The sequence below is a fragment of the Ranitomeya imitator genome, chromosome 1, assembly GCF_032444005.1.
Source record: "Ranitomeya imitator isolate aRanImi1 chromosome 1, aRanImi1.pri, whole genome shotgun sequence".
In the NCBI taxonomy this organism is placed as follows: Eukaryota; Metazoa; Chordata; class Amphibia; order Anura; family Dendrobatidae; genus Ranitomeya; species Ranitomeya imitator.
The window spans coordinates 206232181-206244430 of record NC_091282.1 but is presented as its reverse complement, the minus strand read 5'-3'; positions in this window follow the sequence as shown (position 1 = coordinate 206244430).

Sequence of the window (12250 nt, the reverse complement as noted above, 5' to 3'; positions counted from 1 at the left end):
GCATATAGCAAATGTGGTGCCAATATTCAAAAAGGGGACAAAAGCTAAACTCGGAAATTATAGGCCAGTAAGCTTAACCTCTACTGTGGGTAAAATCCTGGAGGGCATTCTAAGGGATGCTATGCTGGAGTATCTGAAGAAGAATAACCTCATGACCCAATATCAGCATGGGTTTACTAGGGACCGTTCCTGTCAGACTAATCTGATCAGCTTCTATGAAGAGGTAAGTTCCGGACTGGACCAAGGGAACTGTTATGATGCGGTGGTCTAGGAGCAACATGGAACGAGCTCTGAGGGAAGTGGTAACTGTACTGACCGCAGACCCTAAGCTCAACACAACACTAGAAGCAGCCGTGGAATGCTCCTAACTCTCCCTAGGCATCTTGTCACAGCCTAAGAGCTAACTACCCCTGAAGACAGTAGCAGGAAAACTATCTTGCCTCAGAGAAAATCCCCAAAGGATAGATTAGCCCCCCACAAATAATGACTGTGAGTGGAGAGGAAAAAGACATACACAGAATGAAACCAGGATGAGCACAGGAGGCCAGTCTAGCTTGATAGATAGGACAGGATGGAATACTGTGCGGTCAGTATAAAACACTACAAAAATTCACGCAGAGTTTACAAAAAATCTCCACACCTGACTAAAGGTGTGGAGGGTAACTCTGCTTCCCAGAGCTTCCAGCAAGACAGAAAATACTTCAAACTGATAATGCTGGACAAACAAAGAAAGCACAGAATGGATAAGACCACAAACTATGGACAGAAAAAGTAAGCAAAAACTTAGCTTTGCAGAACTGGTCAGGATAACAGCGAACTCCAAAGAGATGTGAATCCAACCAGGAACCATATACAAGTGGCACTAGCTGAAGGAACAGCCAGGCTTAAATAGGCGAGAGAGGAGAAGATAAGTGGAGGCAGCTGACCACAGTTAACTCCAAGGAGTAGCCATACCACTTGAAACCACAAGAGGGAGCCCAAGAGCAGAACTCACAAAAGTGCCACTTACAACCACCGGAGGGAGCCCAGGAGCAGAATTCACAATAGTACCCCCCCCTTGAGGAGGGGTCACCGAACCCTCACCAGAGCCCCCAGGCCGATCAGGACGAGCCAAATGAAGAGCACGAACCAAATCGGCGGCATGGACATCGGAGGCAACAACCCAAGAATTATCCTCCTGGCCATACCCCTTCCACTTGACAAGATACTGAAGCCTCCGCCTCGAAAAACGAGAATCCAAAATCTTCTCAACCTCATATTCCAACTCCCCCTCAACCAACACCGGGGCAGGAGGGTCAACCGAGGGAACAACGGGCACCACATATCTCCGTAACAAAGATCTATGGAAAACATTATGAATGGCAAAGGAGGCTGGAAGAGCCAAACGAAAAGACACCGGATTAATAATTTCAGAAATTTTATAAGGACCAATAAACCAAGGCTTAAACTTAGGGGAGGAAACCTTCATAGGAACATGACGAGAAGACAACCAAACCAAATCCCCCACACGAAGCCGGGGACCAACACACCGACGGCGGTTAGCAAAACGTTGAGCCCTTTCCTGAGACAACGTCAAATTGTCCACCACATGAGTCCAAATCTGCTGCAGCCTGTCCACCACAGAATCAACACCAGGACAATCAGAAGACTCAACCTGCCCAGAAGAAAAACGAGGATGAAAACCAAAATTACAAAAGAAAGGTGAAACCAGAGTAGCCGAACTAGCCCGATTATTAAGGGCAAACTCGGCCAACGGCAAGAAAGCCACCCAGTCATCCTGATCAGCAGACACAAAGCATCTCAAATACGTCTCCAAGGTCTGATTAGTTCGCTCAGTTTGGCCATTAGTCTGAGGATGAAACGCCGGAGAAAAAGACAAATTAATGCCCATCCTAGCACAAAAGGCCTGCCAAAATCTAGAGACAAACTGAGAACCTCTGTCAGAGACAATATTCTCCGGAATGCCATGCAAACGAACCACATGCTGAAAAAATAATGGAACCAGATCCGAGGAGGAAGGCAACTTAGGCAAAGGTACCAGATGGACCATTTTAGAGAACCGGTCACAAACAACCCAGATAACAGACATCTTCTGGGAAACAGGAAGATCCGAAATAAAATCCATGGAAATATGTGTCCAGGGCCTCTCAGGGACCGGCAAAGGCAAAAGCAACCCACTAGCGTGGGAACAGCAAGGCTTGGCCTGGGCGCAAGTCCCACAGGACTGCACAAAAGCATGCACATCGCGCGACAAGGAAGGCCACCAAAAGGACCTAGCAACCAAATCTCTGGTACCAAAAATCCCAGGATGACCAGCCAACACAGAACAATGAACCTCAGAAATAACCTTACTTGTCCATCTATCAGGAACATAGTAACATAGTAACATAGTTAGTAAGGCCGAAAAAAGACATTTGTCCATCCAGTTCAGCCTATATTCCATCATAATAAATCCCCAGATCTACGTCCTTCTACAGAACCTAATAATTGTATGATACAATATTGTTCTGCTCCAGGAAGACATCCAGGCCTCTCTTGAACCCCTCGACTGAGTTCGCCATCACCACCTCCTCAGGCAAGCAATTCCAGATTCTCACTGCCCTAACAGTAAAGAATCCTCTTCTATGTTGGTGGAAAAACCTTCTCTCCTCCAGACGCAAAGAATGCCCCCTTGTGCCCGTCACCTTCCTTGGTATAAACAGATCCTCAGCGAGATATTTGTATTGTCCCCTTATATACTTATACATGGTTATTAGATCGCCCCTCAGTCGTCTTTTTTCTAGACTAAATAATCCTAATTTTGCTAATCTATCTGGGTATTGTAGTTCTCCCATCCCCTTTATTAATTTTGTTGCCCTCCTTTGTACTCTCTCTAGTTCCATTATATCCTTCATGAGCACCGGTGCCCAAAACTGGACACAGTACTCCATGTGCGGTCTAACTAGGGATTTGTACAGAGGCAGTATAATGCTCTCATCATGTGTATCCAGACCTCTTTTAATGCACCCCATGATCCTGTTTGCCTTGGCAGCTGCTGCCTGGCACTGGCTGCTCCAGGTAAGTTTATCATTAACTAGGATCCCCAAGTCCTTCTCCCTGTCAGATTTACCCAGTGGTTTCCCATTCAGTGTGTAATGGTGATATTGATTCCTTCTTCCCATGTGTATAACCTTACATTTATCATTGTTAAACCTCATCTGCCACCTTTCAGCCCAAGTTTCCAACTTATCCAGATCCATCTGTAGCAGAATACTATCTTCTCTTGTATTAACTGCTTTACATAGTTTTGTATCATCTGCAAATATCGATATTTTACTGTGTAAACCTTCTACCAGATCATTAATGAATATGTTGAAGAGAACAGGTCCCAATACTGACCCCTGCGGTACCCCACTGGTCACAGCGACCCAGTTAGAGACTATACCATTTATAACCACCCTCTGCTTTCTATCACTAAGCCAGTTACTAACCCATTTACACACATTTTCCCCCAGACCAAGCATTCTCATTTTGTGTACCAACCTCTTGTGCGGCACGGTATCAAACGCTTTGGAAAAATCGAGATATACCACGTCCAATGACTCACCGTGGTCCAGCCTATAGCTTACCTCTTCATAAAAACTGATTAGATTGGTTTGACAGGAGCGATTTCTCATAAACCCATGCTGATATGGAGTTAAACAGTTATTCTCATTGAGATAATCCAGAATAACATCCCTCAGAAACCCTTCAAATATTTTACCAACAATAGAGGTTAGACTTACTGGCCTATAATTTCCAGGTTCACTTTTAGAGCCCTTTTTGAATATTGGCACCACATTTGCTATGCGCCAGTCCTGCGGAACAGATCCTGTCGCTATAGAGTCCCTAAAAATAAGAAATAATGGTTTATCTATTACATTACTTAGTTCCCTTAGTACTCGTGGGTGTATGCCATCCGGACCCGGAGATTTATCTATTTTAATCTTATTTAGCCGATTTCGCACCTCTTCTTGGGTTAGATTGGTGACCCTTAATATAGGGTTTTCATTGTTTCTTGGGATTTCACCTAGCATTTCATTTTCCACCGTGAATACCGTGGAGAAGAAGGTGTTTAATATGTTAGCTTTTTCCTCGTCATCTACAACCATTCTTTCCTCACTATTTTTTAAGGGGCCTACATTTTCAGTTTTTATTCTTTTACTATTGATATAGTTGAAGAACAGTTTGGGATTAGTTTTACTCTCCTTAGCAATGTGCTTCTCTGTTTCCTTTTTGGCAGCTTTAATTAGTTTTTTAGATAAAGTATTTTTCTCCCTATAGTTTTTTAGAGCTCCAATGGTGCCATCCTGCTTTAGTAGTGCAAATGCTTTCATTTTACTGTTAATTGCCTGTCTTACTTCTTTGTTTAGCCACATTGGGTTTTTCCTATTTCTAGTCCTTTTATTCCCACAAGGTATAAACCGCTTACACTGCCTATTTAGGATGTTCTTAAACATTTCCCATTTATTATCTGTATTCTTATTTCTGAGGATATTGTCCCAGTCTACCAGATTAAGGGCATCTCTAAGCTGGTCAAACTTTGCCTTCCTAAAGTTCAGTGTTTTTGTGACTCCCTGACAAGTGCCCCTAGTGAAAGACAGGTGAAACTGTACAATATTGTGGTCGCTATTTCCTAGATGCCCAACCACCTGCAGATTTGTTATTCTGTCAGGTCTATTAGATAGTATTAGGTCTAAAAGTGCTGCTCCTCTGGTTGGATTCTGCACCAATTGTGAAAGATAATTTTTCTTGGTTATTAGCAGAAACCTGTTGCCTTTATGGGTTTCACAGGTTTCACTTTCCCAGTTAATATCCGGGTAGTTAAAGTCCCCCATAACCAGGACCTCATTATGGGTTGCAGCTTCATCTATCTGCTTTAGAAGTAGACTTTCCATGGTTTCTGTTATATTTGGGGGTTTGTAACAGACCCCAATGAGAATTTTGTTACCATTTTTCCCTCCATGAATTTCGACCCATATGGACTCGACATCCTCATTTCCTTCGCTAATATCCTCCCTTAAAGTGGACTTTAGACAAGATTTTACATAGAGACAAACCCCTCCTCCTCTCCGATTTTTACGATCCTTTCTAAACAGACTGTAACCCTGTAAGTTAACTGCCCAGTCATAGCTTTCATCTAACCATGTCTCGGTTATTCCCACTATGTCAAAGTTACCTGTAGATATTTCTGCTTCTAGTTCTTCCATCTTGTTTGTCAGGCTTCTGGCGTTTGCGAGCATGCAGTTTAGAGGATTTTGTTTTGTTTTGAACGAACAGCTTCCCCACTGGACAGCGGTCAGGCCTATCAGCCTGAAATTCCTGAAGCACCCTCCGCAAATCAGGGGAGATGGCAGAAAGAATCACCCCCTCCTTAAGAATGCCAACCGGCTCAAGGACTCCAGGAGAATCAGGTGAAAAACTCCTAGAGAGGGCATCAGCCTTAACATTCTTAGATCCCGGAAGATACGAGACCACAAAATCAAAACGGGAGAAAAACAGGGACCATCGAGCCTGTCTAGGTTTCAGCCGCTTGGCCGACTCGAGGTAAATCAGATTCTTATGATCGGTCAGGACCACAACGCGGTGTTTAGCACCCTCAAGCCAATGTCGTCACTCCTCAAACGCCCACTTCATAGCCAACAACTCCCAATTGCCGACATCATAATTGCGTTCCGCAGGCGAAAACTTTCTGGATAAAAAAAGCACACGGTTTCATCAAAGAACCATCAGATTCCCTCTGAGACAAAACAGCCCCCGCCCCAATCTCAGAAGCGTCGACCTCAACCTGAAAAGGAAGAGAAACATCCGGCTGACGCAACACAGGGGCAGAAGTAAATCGGCGTTTAAGCTCCTGAAAGGCCTCAACAGCCTCTGAGGACCAATTCGTTACATCAGCGCCTTTCTTCGTCAAATCAGTAAGGGGCTTAACCACACTGGAAAAATTGGCAATGAAACGGCGATAGAAATTAGCAAAGCCCAAAAATTTTTGAAGGCCCTTCACAGATGTGGGTTTGATCCAGTCATGAATAGCTTGGACCTTAACAGGATCCATTTCTATAGACGAGGGAGAAAAAATAAAACCCAAAAAAGAGACCTTCTGAACTCCGAATAGGCACTTAGACCCCTTCACAAATAAAGCATTATCACGAAGGATCTGGAACACCATCCTGACCTGCTTTACATGAGACTCCCAATCATCGGAAAAAATCAAAATATCATCCAAATATATGACCATGAATTTATCAAGATAATTGCGGAAAATATCATGCATGAAAGACTGGAACACAGATGGAGCATTAGAAAGCCCAAATGGCATCACAAGATATTCAAAATGGCCTTCAGGCGTATTAAATGCAGTTTTCCATTCGTCACCCTGTTTAATACGAACAAGATTATATGCCCCTCGGAGGTCAATCTCAGTAAACCAACTAGCCCCCTTAATCTGAGCAAACAAATCCGTAAGCAAGGGCAAGGGGTATTGGAATTTGACCGTGATTTTATTAAGAAGACGATAATCAATACAGGGTGTCAAGGAGCCATCCCTCTTAGCAACAAAAAAGAAACCCGCTCCCAAAGGTGACGAAGAGGGCCGAATATGCCCCTTCTCCAAAGACTCCTTAACATAACTCTGCATGGCGGCATGCTCCGGCACCGACAGATTGAAAAGTCGTCCCTTAGGGAAATTGCAACCAGGAATCAAGTTAATAGCACAATCACAGTCCCTGTGCGGAGGAAGGGAACTGGACTTGGGCTCATCAAATACATCCAGGAAATCTGACAAAAACTCAGGAACCTCAGGAGAGGGGGAAGAGGAAATTGACATCAAAGGAACGTCACTATGTACCCCTTGACAACCCCAACTAGTCACCGACATAGTTTTCCAATCCAGCACCGGATTATGTTCCTGTAACCATGGGAAACCTAGTACAACAACATCATGCAGGTTATGCAACACCAGAAAACGGCAATCTTCCTGATGTGCTGGAGCCATGTACATAGTCATCTGTGTCCAGTACTGAGGTTTATTCTTGGCCAGGGGTGTAGCATCAATACCCCTCAAAGGAATAGGGCTTTGCAAAGGCTGTAAGGAAAAACCACAGCGCCTGGCGAATTCTAAGTCCATTAAGTTCAGGGCAGCGCCTGAATCCACAAATGCCATTACAGAAAAGGACGACAATGAGCAAATCAGGGTTACAGATAAGAGAAATTTAGGCTGTATGGTACTAATGGTAACAGACCTAGCGACTCTCTTAGTACGCTTAGGGCAATCAGAGATAATATGAGTAGAATCACCACAGTAGAAACACAGCCTATTCTGACGTCTGAATTCCTGCCGTTCTATTCTAGTCAAAATCCTATCACATTGCATAGGTTCAGGACTTTGCTCAGAGGATACTGCCATATGGTGCACAGCTTTGCGCTCGCGCAGACGCCGATCGATCTGAATGGCTAGAGACATAGATTCGCTCAAACCGGCAGGCGTAGGAAAGCCCACCATAACATCTTTGAGGGCTTCAGAAAGACCCTTTCTGAAAATAGCAGCCAGAGCCTCTTCATTCCATTTAGTGAGCACAGACCATTTTCTAAATTTCTGGCAGTATAACTCTGCCTCTTCCTGACCTTGACACAGGGCTCACAGGGTTTTTTCTGCATGATCCACAGAATTAGGTTCGTCGTACAATAATCCGAGCGCTTGAAAAAATGCATCAACATTCAATAATGCCGGATCCCCTGTTTCAAGAGAAAAAGCCCAGTCTTGAGGATCATCCCGCAGCAAGGATATGATGATTTTTACCTGTTGAATGGGATCACCAGAAGAATGGGGTTTCAAAGCAAAAATCAATCTGCAGTTATTTTTAAAGTTCAAAAACTTGGATCTGTCCCCAAAAAACAAATCAGGAGTAGGAATTCTAGGCTCTAAAGCCGGAGTCTGGACAACATAGTCCTGGATGCTCTGTACTCTTGCAGCAAGTTGATCCACTCGAGAAAACAAACCTTGAACATCCATGCCAAAGCATATATCCTGAACCACCCAGATATCAAGAGGAAAAAAAAAGACAAACTAGAACACAGAAAAAAAAATGGTTCAGAACTTTTTTTTTCCTTCTTTTGAGATGCAATTAATTCATTTTTGGCCACTTGTACTGTTATGATGCGGTGGTCTAGGAGCAACATGGAACGAGCACTGAGGGAAGTGGTAACTGTACTGACCGCAGACCCTAAGCTCAACACAACACTAGAAGCAGCCGTGGAATGCTCCTAACTCTCCCTAGGCATCTCATCACAGCCTAAGAGCTAACTACCCCTGAAGACAGTAGCAGGAAAACTATCTTGCCTCAGAGAAAATCCCCAAAGGATAGATTAGCCCCCCACAAATAATGACTGTGAGTGGAGAGGAAAAAGACATACACAGAATGAAACCAGGATGAGCACAGGAGGCCAGTCTAGCTTGATAGATAGGACAGGATGGAATACTGTGCGGTCAGTATAAAACACTACAAAAATTCACGCAGAGTTTACAAAAAAGCTCCACACCTGACTAAAGGTGTGGAGGGTAACTCTGCTTCCCAGAGCTTCCAGCAAGACAGAAAATACTTCAAACTGATAATGCTGGACAAACAAAGAAAGCACAGAATGGATAAGACCACAAACTATGGACAGAAAAAGTAAGCAAAAACTTAGCTTTGCAGAACTGGTCAGGATAACAGGGAACTCCAAAGAGATGTGAATCCAACCAGGAACCATATACAAGTGGCACTAGCTGAAGGAACAGCCAGGCTTAAATAGGCGAGAGAGGAGAAGATAAGTGGAGGCAGCTGACCACAGCTAACTCCAAGCAGCAGCCATACCACTTGAAACCACAAGAGGGAGCCCAAGAGCAGAACTCACAAAAGTGCCACTTACAACCACCGGAGGTAGCCCAGGAGCAGAATTCACAACAGGGAACCCAGTGCACGTAGTGTATATGGACTTATCAAAAGCTTTTGATACAGTGCCACACAAAAGGTTGATACATAAAATGAGAATAATGGGGATAGGGGAAAATATGTGTAAGTGGGTTAAGAGCTGGCTCAGGGATAGGAAACAAAGGGTGGTTATTAATGGAGCACACTCGGACTGGGTCGCGGTTAGCAGTGGGGTACCACAGGGGTCAGTATTGGGCCCTCTTCTTTTTAACATATTTATTAATGACCTTGTTGGGGGCATACAGAGTGGAATTTCAATATTTGCAGATGACACTAAACTCTGCAGGGTAATCAATACAGAGGAGGACAATTTTATATTACAGGATGATTTATGTAAACTAGAAGCTTGGGCTGATAAATGACAAATGAGCTTTAATGGGGATAAATGTAAGGCCATGCACTTGGGTAGAAGTAATAAGATGTATAACTATGTGCTTGATTCTAAAACTCTGGGCAAAACCGTCAATGAAAAAGACCTGGGTGTATGGGTGGATGACAAACTCACATTTAGTGGCCAGTGTCAGGCAGCTGCTACAAAGGCAAATAAAATAATGGGATGCATTAAAAGAGGCATAAATGCTCATGAGGAGAACATAATTTTACCTCTATACAAGTCACTAGTTCGACCACACTTAGAATACTGTGTACAGTTCTGGTCTCCGGTGTATAAGAAAGACATAGCTGAACTAGAGCGGGTGCAGAGAAGAGGGACCAAGGTTATTAGAGGACTGGGGGGTCTGCAATACCAAGATAGATTATTACACTTGGGGCTCTTTAGTTTGGAAAAACGAAGGCTAAGGGGTGATCTTATTTTAATGTATAAATATAGGAGGGGACAGTACAAAGACCTTTCTGATGATGTTTTTAATCATAGACCTGAGACAGGGACAAGGGGCATCCTCTACGTCTGGAGGAAAAAGGGTTCAAGCATAACAATAGACGCGGGTTTTTTACTGTTAGAGCAGTGAGACTATGGAACTCTCCGCCGTATGATGTTGTAATGAGTGATTCATTACTTAAATTTAAGAGGAGACTGGATGCCTTTCTTGAAAAGTATAATGTTACAGGTTATATATTATATATACTAAATTCCTTGATAGGGTGTTGATTCAGGGAATTAGTCTGATTGCCGTATGTGGAGTCGTGAAGGAATTTTTTTCCCCAATGTGGAGCTTACTCTTTGCCACATGGGGTATTTTGCCTTCCTCTGGATCAACATGTTAGGGCATGTTAGGTTAGGCTACGGGTTGAACTAGATGGACCTAAAGTCTTCCTTCAACCTTAATAACTATGTTACTATGTTACTATGTATGATGGCCCAAAGTACCCAGACTTCTGGTCTGGAAAAAGGGAGGGGGTATGGTGGCAGCCGACAGGGATGATACTGGACAGAGTGAATATTCCTCCCAGAAAGTTAGGCTGGATGAGATCTTAAAAGCCAGGTAGTACTGGTTGGTGCAGAAGCTTAGGTGCTGTGCTGTTGTAACGGGAATGGTGGAACCACTGTGCGCAGTGGACAGAGGGAAACCTGGAGGGGCATAACTAGGTGAGCACCTGACTCTTCACTAGAGCGCCTGGTGGTGGGGTTAGGCTTGGTTCCCGATGAACACCAGGTGGTACTCCAGGACAGAACACGGACGCATGACAGCTGACTCTCAAGGGACTGATAGCAGGAACAGACCGGAGGGAGGGACAGCAGATGCAGGCAGGCACAGAAGGAACACAGGGACCACTGATACAGATGGGACCGGCTTGTATACATATAGGCAAAAGCAGGTGGGTATACAGAAGTATTGGCAGTTGTGGGCAGCTATACCGGCTGGTAGACAGATGAGCGCTGGCAGGTGCAGACTGGACTGGCTGATACACAGGTGAGCACTGGCAGGTGTGGGCTGGACCAGCTGATATACAAATGAGCACTGGCAGATGCGGATTGGATCGGCTGGTATGCAATTGAGCACTGGCAGGTGCAGACTGGACCAGCTGACATACAGAAGAGCTCTGGCAGGTGCAGGCTGGACCGGTTGACATACAGATGAGCACTGGCAGGTGCGGACTGGACCGGCTGATATACAGATAAGCACTGGCAGGTGCAGACTGGACCAGCTGATAAGCACTGATAGGGGCGGACAGGATCAGCTGATATACAGACGAGCACTGGCAGGTGCAGACTGGACCAGCTGGTATGCTGATGAGCCCTGGCAGGTGCTGACTGGACCAGTTGGAAGGCAGATTGAGGGACTGATGTCAGGAACAAACCGGAGCAAGGGACAGCAGATGCAGGCAGGCACAGAAGGAACACAGGGACCACTGATACAGATAGGACCGGCTTGTATACATATAGGCAAAAGCAGGTAGGTATACAGAAGCACTGGCAGGTGTGGGCAGCTAGACCGGCTGGTAGACAGATGAGCGCTGGCAGGTGCAGACTGGACTGGCTGATACACAGATGAGCACTGGCAAGTGTAGACTAGACCAGCTGATATACAAATGAGCACTGACACGTACTAACTGGACTGGCTGATGTACAGATGAGCACTGGCAGGTGCAGGCTGGACCGACTGATATACAGTTGAGCACTGGCAGGTGCAGACAGGACTGGCAGATATACAGATGAGCAATGGAACGTACTGACTGGACCGGCTGATATACAGATGAGCACTGGAACGTACTGACTGGACTGGCTGATGTACAGATGAGCGCTGGCAAGTGCAGACTGGACTGACTGATATATAGATGAGCACTGGCAGATGCAGACTGGACTGGCTGATATACAGAGGAGCACTGGCAGATGCAGACTGGACTGGCTGATATACAGAGGAGCACTGCAGGTGCAGGCTGGACCAACTGTTATATAGATGAACCCTGGCAGTTACAGACTGGACTGGCTGAGACTGTGATAGACAAGCAAGACAGGCAGACAGATAGGTAGACTGACTGAGTACTGGGGATCTGACAAGTAGAAGGAGGATGTGAGGGACGGAGGCCGCAGTGGTGAGTAAGCCAGCATCTCTGCTGGAAGAGGGGCAACATGCAGATACATCGGCGCTACAGCCGCTTCATTCATGGTAGTTCCGGGCCGGTTTTTATTGGAGTGATGAGTATCATTTAGTAGTTGGGCTCATCACTCCTACTCCCGCTTCAGTAAGGGAAGTACTGGAGGCTTAGCCAGCTCAGCTGAGAGAGGTCGTCTTTTTACAGACACAGAAAAGACTGAAGGAAAAGCTTCAGAGAGACACAGACAGCCTCTGAACTGATGTGGT